This window comes from Cyprinus carpio, chromosome B15, assembly GCF_018340385.1.
Source record: "Cyprinus carpio isolate SPL01 chromosome B15, ASM1834038v1, whole genome shotgun sequence".
Taxonomy (NCBI): Eukaryota; Metazoa; Chordata; class Actinopteri; order Cypriniformes; family Cyprinidae; genus Cyprinus; species Cyprinus carpio.
The window spans coordinates 23,460,048-23,472,412 of NC_056611.1; the positions used below are offsets into that span (position 1 = coordinate 23,460,048).

General features: G+C 34.7%; 1 pseudogene; it reads right to left on the reverse strand.

Annotated features, from left to right (window-relative positions):
• Positions 1-12,365, reverse strand: part of LOC109054423 — a 92,894-nt pseudogene that overhangs the window by 41,989 nt on the left and 38,540 nt on the right.

Below are 12,365 nucleotides of genomic sequence, written 5' to 3' on the forward strand. Positions count from 1 at the left end.
CTCTCAAGGAAGTTTGCATTGTCTAGCAAAACATTTGATGTTTACTTGCAAAAATATTGCATTCTTCCAAGAAACGATGTGTTTGCTTGCAAAACACTAGAAACCTCTCTAAAAAAAATTAACAATTCCCACAAAAACTTTTTTTTTTTTCATTTACAATTTTTACCATGTCCCTTTAGGAGCTTCATATAAGAACTCCATTTGATCCAACCCTTAAAATTTTATTTTGTTGATGTAACCTAATGTATTTAGATGTTAAATATCATTATTTACTTGAATAACAGTCTTACAAAAACATTTTTCACAATACCCAGTGAATAAAATTAAAAAAAATTATCTTCGAATATCCTGTTTCACTAGTAAATAAGTCACACTGTGGAAGTAAAGCACTTCATGCTGCCTTTAGTCATTCAAGGTGTACTCCTGGTACCTTGTAAGTGTTATCATCTCAGAGTGAAGTGCAAATTTATTTTCATAGTGAAAGGACCAAGAGTATTTCTTGACAGGAAAAGGCCCAATTGACTACGAGTCACATAACTGTGGCCATGAACTCAGAACTGTGTGAGAAAATCTATTATTTGAATTCAAAGTCATGGTGATTTTTATTATTTCAGTATGTGCTCCATTTAATTAAATCACTGATCACAGATTACCAATGAAGATTGATTATTAGGAGTAATTAATTGTAAACACTTTCAGTGTGAATTTAAGTCACAATCGCAGGGTTCTTACAGTATACCCTCATGGTCTTGCTTGTCTCAAGAGCTTGATGAGCGGCTGGGTTCTTCACTCGACATGTCAGCTGCCGTGTGCTGTCTGAACCTCGTGCCCTGATGCTGTAAAGAGAGAGCAGGGTTGACTTGCGTTAATGCGTTTCACACTGTGCCACTCTCTCATCCCCGATGTTGTCACAATTACCCAGAAACTCACTGAGCTCATAACTTTACTCCATTTGCCATCCTGGAGCACTGCCAGCATACACTTAACTGTACCTGGCCTCCAAGATTTGATTTGTCAGCAATACCTTATACAAGAGCACAGCAAACGTGGAATGCAGAAGATATTAAAAAAAAAAAAAATACTTCACATGGATTTCAGGATTTGCCCATAGACTAAACATTTATGAGGCTGCAAAATTTGGGTCAGTCTAGGTCAGGGGTCAGCAACCTTTTCGGCATTACGTGCCATTTTTCATTTTTCTGGTTAGCCACTGTGCCACTGTTGCCTCCCCTGAGCCCACTGAGTTTTAACAGACCCCCTAAAACATGCCATGAGTTTGGAGTAATTGAAAATGAATGAGGGAAAAGTCACGTGAGAGGAGGCAATGCCTCCATCGAGATATGATTGGATATGACTGGTTATGATTGACTATGAATGGCTTATGCGATAAATCCTGCCTCTTTTGTCTGAATGAACAATAATAGGAAGACTAATAAAAAAGTAAACAAATCCCACACTTATATATCACCACTTTGTCAAGTCAAAATCAATGACTTGTCAGGTATTATTTTGGAATAAATGTAAGATGTTTAAAAACACTGACGAGATTTATATTTGGCTTTGATAAATAGAAACAGGTCTGGAATGACATGAAGGTGGATAAATGAGTGATTTGACGGTTTTGGGATAACAGTTCCTTGAAATATTGCTTGAAAACCCAAAGGGCTATTGTCCTATGAATACACCGCTGCCCCCCATAAACAAAAGTCTGTTTACACTGGACGTGTTGGTGAAATAAAAATGAAAAATTGAAAGAAAAAACAAGAAATGTTTTTCAAAAGGTCAAACTTCCAACATTGTTGTCTTTTCCTTTGTATACATTATATAAAACATGACCTTAGTTATTTTAAAGAAGACAAATTGTGAAGGACATAGAATAAAAGTTAAAGTGGTGACAAGAATTCAACTGCAAAGAACTTTCTATACCTTCATTGTTTGCACACAGACTTACATGACTTCAGCAGGAGTGTTCAGAAGTTCATCCTGTGAGCCTGACATTGTGAAAGAATCAGTTTCCGTCAGCTCCTCTCCATCTGAGAAAGAAAAAAGAAGATGAGAAAAAAAAAAAAAAAAACAGCACAGACGTTATAGAGTTAGTAGGCTGCCTCGGGGTGCTTCTTGCCAAGGGATGGCGTGACACAAACTTAGTAAATGAATCATGAAGTCTCTCGGTTTGAGTTTACAGCCACTGCTTTGAAAGCTCCCAGCGAGAGTTTTCATCTTTTTATCGGCGTTGTGTGTCTACAGTGTAATTCTCTCATAAGAGCCCTGCTTAATGGACGTAATAAAGAGTTGGGCTCTTAAGCAACGGCGTACCTCTGAACATGGTGATTTCTGCAGGAGGTTTTGCATCAGGAGTGATGCAGGTCACCGTGTATTCGTCTCCCTCCACCCACGGCTCATCAGACTCCAGCTGGATGTACGGCTGTGAGGGCGGGACTTAGACAAGAGAAAGAGTGTGGAGAAGGTGAGGAGAGATTAACCGGCAGGGGATTGTCACAATATATTATTTTATTGCAAGCTGTGAACTCATTTGGTGTCTGGTTGAAGAGATATTCCAGAGCTTTAAAACACACACGCACACATACACGAGCACACACATACACTTTCTGAGCTTCAGAGCAAGCTACTTTGGAGACAAAACTGATGAAATGGCCACACAAGTAAGCTAATTTTGAAGGGTTTTGGCTCTATAGTGGAAAATTATTGGGGTCGGTACATTCAACATTCATTTGTATTTGAAAAATTATTAAAAATAATGTGATTTATTCTGCAAGCATGCATTAAATTGATCAAAAGTGGCTGTTGTATAATGTTACAAAAGATATACATTTCAAATAAATGCTGTTCATTTGAACTTTCCATTAGCTTCTTTAGCACAAAGAATCATATCAGAAAGATTTCTGAAGCATAATGAATAAATTACATTTTAAAATATATTACAATAGAAAACAGATATTTTTATTTATAATTATATTTTAACATAATTTCTGGAATTTTGATCAAATAAATGCTGCTTTGGTGAGCATCAAAGACTTATTTAAAAAAATATATGTAAAAAATCACTTTGATCTATCACCATAATAATATGAAGTTTTTAAATTTAATTCATTTGGGGACTTTTCTGGGCAAATATTAATGTACGCAATTAATTGTAATAAATCCATCTCATGTAATAGATTCAATAATTGTGTTATATCTAATTGTGTACATATATATCAATATTACCCATCAATTTTGGATTATGAAGGATGTCTTTTCCTGAACTATTTTATATCCAAATAAATAAAGAAATAAAAATAAATTCAACATAAAAAATAGGTGCATAATTTATGCTCCATTTGCTGTACCTCTTATTTATTTTTCTTAAATATATATATATATAATACTTAATATATATATATATGAAATATGTAATATATATAATACTTAATAACACACACACACACACACACACACACACACATATATATATTATTTTAAGGATCTTCCAAATACTGCAAAAAGAAATACACTCAAATTCCCTTTAGGGGAAAATAAAACTAGTGATGCTTAGTAAAGTTGACTCTGCACATTAAACCGGGATTGGAGAAATGTAATCAGAGAAAACATTACATATTTCATCGGTAAGGGTAGAGTCAGCATTTGGTTTACACTGTGTCCTGACCAAAGCAATAAACGATATTTCATTAATGTTAAGCGCATTCACACTGACAGCGCTTTGCAGCAACAAAGCGACCAGAAGTCATTTATTTTCCATGAGGGCTGGGGATCTGAGGCCCCATTAGCCAGAGAGACGAAGTTAAGCAAAGTTCAACATAATGCAAATGCACAATGACACAACGCAGCGAATGCCAGTGGGAGCGCAGATACGTTCTGAGCAGCTTTTAGCATGTTGCTATGTGGCTGCTAAAGTATTATAGCCAAGTCAAGAGTCTACTTTCAAGTCTTTATTCTCTGATACTCTCTATATACAGCTTTAGTCTATCGTTCAGTATACATCTAACATATTTAGACCCGTTTTATCTGTCTGAGGGCTTCGAAAAGTAATAACTTCCCACTTTTCAGTGTTCTGTTTTTTGAGTTATCATTCATATCAGTATGTCCAGCTTATAGTCAACTATATAAATACATATTTTTTGCTTTCCATAAAAATATTAAGCAGCACAAGTGTTTTCAACATTGATTATGATAAGAAATGTCTCTTGAGCAGCAAATCAGCATATTAGAATGATTTCTGAAGGATCATGTGACAATGAAAAGAGGAGTAAGGATGCTGAAAATTCAGCTTTGAATCACAGGAATAAATTACATTTTAAAATGTAAAAAACAAAACCCAAAACTGTTATTTTAAATTGTAATAATATTTAATAATATTTCTTTTTTTTATTGTATTTGTATCAAATAAATGCAGCCTTGCAAGTTTAATCATATTCATTATTATTCATTGGATACAATGCATGAAGCCTTTGTTATCTTTCCTGTTTTATTTGCTGTTTACTTTATTTGTTATGGCTATTTTGCACAGATTTTTTTTTTTTTTTTTTTTTTAACTCAAATGATTACTTAATAACTGGACTGAGATGTATATGCTTCCCAGGTGCACTTAAAATAGACAATAAAAACAGATATTATGGCTCCAATTTATCGTAATTGTCTAATGTTTTGAAATGGACAGGAAAACAATACATTTTAGTTGTCTGAAATAGTCCTGCATTGTGTTGTCTGCAGTGCTTCAATGTATCTTTATATGCTATATGACAACTTAGGGCCATTTTCCCATAAGATCTAACTTCTGGCCACACCAAACCCTGCAAGCGGTTATTTAAGATCTTCACGAAGGGCCTCGCAGTGTTCCTTGGTTGCTTTGTATCTTTCTCTTTCCCCGGCCTCAGCACGACACTGCAGAAGCGCACCATCTCATTATCAACTGAAACGCCTGTGTGAATCACAGACGGATGATGAAGCGCGGCCCCTGCGCTGTCGACAAGCCTGTGGAAGTGCACTAAATGCTAATCTAGCATAGCGCTCTGTTTATAAGGAAAAAATAAAAAGAGCAGCAGCAACAGTGCTGCAAATCACCTCCAGCAGAAGAGACGCGCACGCTGCCGATCAAAGCGCTCCCTCTCACCTCTCCGCTGTGCAACTTTCCCCTGCATCGCTCGGGGCAACAGAGCTCTTCCCGGCACTTTTGACGAGAGAGAGTGAAAATCAGTTTTTGTGCTCTGTTCAAACGAATCGAACTCAAATGTGGCACTGTCCAGGTTTACCCTGGTAGCAGAGTTTACCCACTGTGAGCACGATATTGGATGGAAAAGTGTGAAACGGGATCATTTCTGGTTGTACAATGTATAAGGAAAATCATAAAATCCTGCTTATGAGCTCAGGAAGTGCTTTAGCATTTAAAAACCTAGACGGTGCAAAACCAAAAAGCTGAACTATTAAAAGGGGAAAAGGCAAGTCTGATACAACAGTACAAATATGGACCAAAAGAAAGAACACGTCCTGAGTGAACGGTGCATTAAACTCTAAACCTGCACAATGAAGTCTGACAGCTTTCTGTGTAATAGTCTGAACAGCAACAGCTTAGATGAAAATAGCATTATGATTAAACAATTAAAATTTCAATTAACTATGCATTTTTTTTTTATATGTACTTGATACTTATTGTTTATACGCACTTGAGAGAACTTATTGTTTCTGTTTCTCTATAAAATGAAATAATATAAATGAAAAAAAAAAACATTTATATGTATAAATATAAAAAATCTATTAAAATTCACTATTAAAATCAACTCCTTACAGTCATAAACAAAACAAAATCCCAAAAAAAACTAAAAAAAAAAAAAAATAAAAAAAAAAAACAAGATACTAACACAATAAATAAATAAATAAAATCCTAACAAATAAACTGAAGAAATAGCTAGTGAGGATTGCCACTTGGTAATGAGCCTCAGTGGTGTTGTTCAGGTTGCCAGTTGCTCCCTGGAGTTTGTAGGCACTAGGGGGCGTTATTGCTGTGTGCAGCTCGATGGTGAGGAGAGAGGGGCTTCACACTGAGACAGATGGGGCAAGGCTTGGGCTTCAAACTGATTTAAAGGAAGCAATTGGAGCTGTGTGGACACTGATGGCTGAGGAGAGCACTGCAGAGGAGCCCACTTAGATAATGAGATGCATTTGTTTTCTCTTCTCTTCTCCTCTGCTCTCCCTCTCTTTTTAACTGCTCACAATTTCCTCTCGCTGTCTCTCTTTCTCACCCTCACGCCATCGCCCCCTCGCTCTCTCACTCTCTCTCATTCTCTGCAGATGAAGCCAGGCTCATCACTTGTTGTGCTAGAGAAGACATTGTTCAGGCACATAGATTTCCCAGTAAAGACTGATGGTGTGCTCACAGAGCAGGCAAGCAGGTAGAGCGATTGTCTCTCTCTCTCTCTCCTCTCTATGCGTGTCTTTCACTTCATCCCTCATTCTCGCTCACTCAACTTTTGACTCAGTGCTCAATATATAGCAAAGCTAAAAAAAAAAGCCAAAAAGTGCTTCCTAGAAAAACAACAACAAAACAATAGCCAAGTTGGGCTGTAAAAACAAAGGTGTTTCATCACAGTGAATTTATAATCTAATAGATTTACTGTTTCTTGACCTAAACTACTGGTGCCAAAATAATTGCCCTTCTCAGTCACATAAGAGACTATACAGACTAATAGGACAGTGAAAAGTGATTATAAACGGATTAAATACAGTGAAAAACTGCACTGATCATTTGAAGTATTACCAGATATTGGGTACTGCCAAGTAGTGTTACAGTATGTTATCAACATTTAATAAAATTATCATATGGGTTTTATATCATACTATATAGCATTTTTGTAAATAAATGTAAAAGTAAATACATATATACCTCTATAAATCCCTTTTAAATAAGGTACAGTATTTAATAAAAAATAAATTAAATACTGTAAAATACTGTACACACACACATACAGTGTTCAATTTGTGAAAGACGTGCTTTTGAAAACGTTTTTCTGGTGTCATGTATTGAAATGTTTTTAATGCAATGGAAATTGTATTAAACGTGATCACATTTTAATAAAAACACTGAAAGTTAGGCTTATTAATTGTAATGATTTCATTTCCATGGTTATTCAAACAACAAATAAATTACATAGAAAAAAAGCGAGCAAAGAGCTCAGTATCAATGAAGCTCTCCGAAACACCTAAACATTTGAACCTCAAAATCACAAAATTACCAAACTTCTAAACTACCCATACTGATCGCGTATGGCAAATAATTTGATGCTGATTGGCTGAAAACATTCTAAGACGCAATTACTTCACAATTATTCACATTTTTATTCTTTGTAAAAATTATATTAGTTGGGCTAGTTTTCTTTTTTGTAAAATCAACATCGGTTATGAGAATTATAATATTTGAATGTAATCAAAAATGTTGATATAACCTTATTCAAAGCAAAAATAACTATATCATAACTATTTTGTGATATATATCGTTATCATGAAATAAAATAACTAGGGATGCATCGATCCGATACTCAGTATCGGTATCGGCCCTGATGCTGCCATTTTCTGTTGGATCGGGTATCGGTCAGACAAGACCGTTCCAATTCTGATATAGTGCATATACTATTCTGTGTTATTGTTAAGCCCCATGAAAGGCACAAAAACATTATAAAGCACCATAACTTTTTTGTGCACTACATTTAAAGTGTTCTGAAATCTGCTGCCTTAATTACAGTGCTATGCATTTAAAAGAAATGTATTTTAATTTTATAGTATATATGTTATACATATATATAAATATTTAGGCTACTTGTTTTTCATGAATGTATTTTACAACAATACAAAGAGCAATGTGTAACATTTTACTAGATTTAGTCCTATATTTATTCATTTTCATTTGTTTCCCACTAAATAATGTTGTTTCACTAAATGTTTAGTTTAATGTTTTTATAAAATTATTGTGAACCCATATTTTTCTAGAATAACTTTTGCTGCTGAATTATCCACTAACCTAGTTTATAATAGTATTTTTGTCATCAATTATGATTATATATTTTTTCATTTGTTAATTTTTATTAAAATTAAGTTGTCTATCTTTAACAGATTGTGTTTAACACACAAGAGTGATGATCAGGTCAAAAAAAAGAATTATATACACTCATCAAAAAAAAAACACCCCAATTAAACATTAGAAAACAACTGTACTAAAATCATAAGTTATTCATATTACAACACTGTACCTCTTCAGAAATGGTATCATTGCATCCCTAAAAAAATAACTCATCTTGTGATATAAGATTTTGACCACATATGACCATATTTTCACCATATTTAAAGAGGTTAATATTAAATAAAATTTAAATGTCTGACTGGCTGATGGCATTCCAATGAGTGCAATTAATTTTATCTAAAAAAAAAACTTATTAAAATTTACTAACAGAAACCTAAACACACACACACGCACGCACGCACACACACATTTTAATTAATATTAACCTCTTCCAGTGGGCAACCATTCAGATCACCCTAGCAATGCCCTAGCAACAATCTAGAAGACTCTCACAACTGTTTTGTACCAGCAGGCCACACCATCGATCGGGACTTGATTTTCCTCCATCGGGAACTGAATAGATCATTAGATCATTTGTTAGTTGCTGCAATCGAATGTGAGTGACAACTTGAAGGAGGGATTACTGTCCCACACGTCACCAGAGAAGAAATGTCTTTGCACAGGGGAGGGGATGTTAATGTTTCTGATTAAAGATTACCAATGCATGTGATAAAAAAGCACACACATTATGATGCACATGGTGCACAAAGTATTTACAATAAACTATGCAATATTCCATTAAAAAAACGGTATATTAAAATATTAAAACTGAGTAGTTATTACTGTCAACTTTAATATAATTTAACTCATTCATCTCAAATCTGATGTTATGGACATCCTGCTGTAACAACAAATTTAAATGACTAGGCCTCTCAGCCTGTTTACAGAAACAACAAGGGGTGTGATGACTGGAACAAGAGGTCTCTAGGCCACTGGTCATTTGAACACCCTCCAGTTACCTTATTCTTCCTCTTTTCCTTTCTGCTGCAGTCGAGCTGCGGTAGAAAGCAGGTGTGTGTGTGTGTTCGGCAGTCTGTTCTTTGTGACCAGAGAGAAGGGATAATGAGAGAAGGAAAGGATGTGTGTGAGTGTGTGTGTGTTTGTGCGGGGGAGGGGTTATGTCTGCGTTACTAGCAGCATTGGGAGCCGGAGCATGACAGTCAGTGGTTAGTCAGGCAAAGATTATGACCTCAGAAAAGCCCACCTGAGTCGCCCACCATACTTCCTGCGACCTCTCTCCCGAGACAAATGCACGCTCACATGCACAGAGCAAATAAAAACCCAGACATGCACAAGTATATGTTCGCATGCACAAGAACAGAGATATAAACACACACGAGCGCTCAGGCGGGAAACATCGAGCTGTGAAATTTGATTCATTAGACAAATGCAGACGGATGGACAGATAAGGAAGATAAGAGGCTCATTAGAGCAGACAGATGAACAAACCCCCTCGGTTCCTCTCTCACATACTCATCAATAAACATATAAACATGCAAATGTTTTCCTCCAAACCGATTCGCACATGCAAAAGCCGAGTGAATGAAAAGAGAGTCAAAAGGCAATCATTTTATCACAGCTACTCTTTTTCAAGCTCTCTCACACACAAATAGACACATTTCCCAGAGAAATAAACAAAAACAGCTCCCTCCCACGTGGACTTCTGGATCAGTCACATTCATTTACACATTACATGTGTAAATGAATGTTGATGCAGTTCGGTTATCGAGATAAAGCTACAACAACAGTGATGTTTACTTAAAGGTGCACTTAGTAATTGTTCCCTCATTAAAAAGTTTCACACATAAAGAAATGAAGAATACTTCAGAAAAATATGGTTAAATTGTGTACAGTGTCATGAGTTGAGGACTATAGAAATATAAAAGTGGTTTGATTTTACATGAATGGCTTTACTCAAAGTGGCAAACATGTCGAGATCACATGACCAGCCAAACCTTTGCATTTGGTTTGAATTAAGCAAGCAAACATGATGCAGAATTGCAATTCAAATATAAATGCAAAATTAAAGAATTAAAATGAAATTCTGTAATTTTTACCAACTTCACTAAAAAATAAAAAAAAACATAAAAATATAAAATATAAAAATACAGAAATAAATCACTAAAATAATAGATAAATAAAATAGAAGATAAAAAAGTAGAACGAGATAATAAAATTATAGATAATAGATGGATAAAATGATAAAACAGATAAAACAACATGATGAGAAAGACAGACAGACAGACAAACAGAGAGACAGATAGATACAGTAGATAGATAGATAGATAGATAGATAGATAGATAGATAGATAGATAGATAGATAGATAGATAGATAGATAGATAGATAGATAGATAGATAGATAGATAGATAGATAGATAGATAGATAGATAGATAGATAGATAGATATAAACCCTACTCTGCTTCAAAATGAAGACAATCTTTTCATATGGTCACGTGCACAACCTCTGCGCCATCCACACACACACACACACACACACACACACACACACACACACACACACACACACACACACACACACACAACAGAGCCTTGTTAGACCACATGAGCAAACACAGTCTGTTAACAAGCTTTGACCAGACATGCCCCAAAAGTCTTGAATACACGCATCCACAAACACACACATACACACGATTACGCTGGGCTCAGGTGTGAGCTTTGAAGCTAAGAGCCATTGAAGCAGTCCCATTTCTCCTCCTCTGTTCTCTCTTTCATTCCCTCTCTCATTTCATCTCATCTTCTCGTCTTCATACCACTGATCTTTCCACCTCTTCCTTCGCTCCACACTTCTCCTCTCATCTCCTCCCATCTCGTTCCTGTCTGAAGAGTGCAGCAGGTGCATCTGAGGCAAGAGAGATAACAGCAATTTCTCCCTCTCTCTGTCTTTCCTGCTCTTATATTCTGCATTTTTAGCCCACCGCATATAACAATAAACATTTTCAACACCCAACTGAACAAGAGTTGATCTACGTAACTCAGACTGACAACTGATAAACAAAACAGTGTCCGAACCAGTTACCGACCATAATCTAGAGACACGAGTCCACTTCCCAACACGAAACACAGACAAAAACAGACTCTAGTGTTCTCACACTCTCTGTGTATAGATTTTCCCAGAGAAAAATAGCAGAATTCCTGCTGTTCACGTTCAGTGAACAAATGACATTAGATCTCACTGATGTGATTTAATGAAATACATGCTCAATATTGATAAATATCAGTTATATTATATTATGTTATATTTTGTTATATTATATTATATTATTAGATCTATTCACAAAAAAACTCTTAATAACTTTAGCTAATAAGCCATATTTACGCATGTATGTATTTATTTGAATTATATTATATTATATTATATTATATTATATTATATTATATTATAATTATATTATATTTATATTATATTATATTATATTATATTATATTATATTATATTATATTATATTATTAGGTCTATTTACAATTTTACTAAATGTCTAACTTCAGACATTTATGTATTTGAATATAATAATAATATAAATTATTATAATTAGCAATATTAGGTCTATTTACAATTTTACTAAATGTCTAACTTCAACAATTAATGTATATGAATATAATAATTATATAAATTATTATTATTAGCAATATTAGGTCTATTTACAACTAAAATATTGAATGGCTAACTTTAGCTATTAAGTCGTGTTTATGTACTGTATATATGTATGTATGTACGTATGCATGCATAAATGTATGAATAATTTATTTATCTGAATATTATTATTATATTATATTATATTATATTATAAGTATATTTACAACTTTACGAATATCTAATTATAATAATAATAATGATGATGTATATTCACAGTTCAAATATTAGCTTTGAAAATTATGTTCCCTTAATCAATACTCTCAACGCTGCAAGAGAGCTAACTGCTCCCATTAATTCCCCTTCATCTCAATGGCAGTTTGGCTACCATCTTTCCTCATAGGCACAAAGATTCAGAAACTTTTTTTTTTGAGCCAATCATCTGATCTGTGAGTGTCACGTGACTAATCACTCTCGAGCTGCAGAAGCTGTAATCAGCCGAACGTTGAGAGTCTTTAGAGCTGGAGAAATCCATGTTGGATACAGTTTTGCATTTATATTTAGTTTGAGGCTATGCAGAGAACTGAAAACACCTCCAGGCAGCAGTGCCAGGACGTGCAGTTGACTTAATGTGAATCACGT